Source organism: Belonocnema kinseyi, chromosome 8 (assembly GCF_010883055.1).
Source record: "Belonocnema kinseyi isolate 2016_QV_RU_SX_M_011 chromosome 8, B_treatae_v1, whole genome shotgun sequence".
Lineage (NCBI taxonomy): Eukaryota > Metazoa > Arthropoda > Insecta > Hymenoptera > Cynipidae > Belonocnema > Belonocnema kinseyi.
The window spans coordinates 48,727,888-48,729,338 of record NC_046664.1 but is presented as its reverse complement, the minus strand read 5'-3'; positions in this window follow the sequence as shown (position 1 = coordinate 48,729,338).

The following is a 1,451-nucleotide window of genomic DNA, read 5'->3' as shown; positions in this document are numbered from 1 at the left end:
TTTCATTTCAAAAAATGAGTTTTAAACCAAATAGTTGAATTTTCAACCAGAAAATTTTTTTTTAAGCCACAAATTAAATAATTAATGTTTTTATTTTTAGTTAAAAAAATTAATTAAAAAAAAGGATTTTCAACCCCTTGAATTAAACCAAATAGAAGAATTTTTAACCAAATTTAGTGAAACCCTTCAATAGCCCTCCCCTCTATAGCCCTTCTGAGAATTGACGTCGCGTCGCAGGTAGGTGTAACAGAAGCTGCGCGGGGTCTGCGGTTGTCACTCAGGCTAGCACTCAGGCGTGAACAAACAAAAGTTAATTTACAACAAAAGTTATGAATGATCAAAATAAAATATAATTACAAAGGAAATACTTCAATTTTTCACTAAATTGTTACATTTTTAAGCCAAACAGACGATTTTTTTCAGAACAGATCAATTTCGAAGTAAAATCTTGCATTATCTGTAGAAATTTAAAAAAGTGAATCTTTAAACGAAGTAGCTGATGATTTAACCAAAAAATATGAATTTTCTACAGAATATTTGAATTCTCAACCAAAACAGTATAATTTATAACCAAACATTTTAATTTTCAACCAAAAAGGAATGAAGATTAAATTTCTAACATAAGATACCAGTTTGAAAAAAGGACATGATTTTTCAGACAAATTGTTGAATTTTCAACAAATAAAAACAATTTGTAATAAAACGCCTGTTAGATATTGCGCTTAAACTATCGAAAACTGAAATTTAGTGATTGTGAATTCTCTTTTCGAAACCAAATTTTTAGATATAATTTAGGCAGAAGATGTTATCATTAATTATTTTATTGTACTTTGGGCCTTTTTTCCAAAAATCTCATCTGTTTAATTGTAATGTATTTTTTAACTTTAAAAAAAACTGCGAGTCTTATCAAAAAATAATTTTTAACAAATTTGTCAATCTATTTTCGGTTAAAAACGTTTTCTGTTCATTTTGTTTCGTATCTTGGGCCTTTTTGCCAAATTTATCATTTTTACATTCTCATTCATGAGAGTGTAATGTAATCGTCCAAATTTTCGATCTCTGGTTTTTAACGGATCTTCACGTTTCGGTACTCACAGAATCCGAAAGTCATAAAATTTTATCGTTGTCTGTCTGTATGTCTGTATGTATGGTTACCTGAATGTTGTAGCCACCCTAACTTTTAAAGGATTTGTCCAATCAAGTCAGCCTTTGATACAATTCTTAAGGTTCCCAAAATAAAGGCTAAGTTCGTTAAGCAGATATTTCCAACCAAAATTAAAAAAATTTCAGCATTTTTAAAATTAATTTTTTTTTTCAAACTTGAAAGGGGGAGGGTCGGTAAGGCCGGTTTTTGGCCTAATTTATTTTTGGACCAAAAAATCTGAAAAAATCATGGTAGTATCTTATAAGTATCCCAAATCGATTGCACGCTAAACGGACTACCCCCCCCC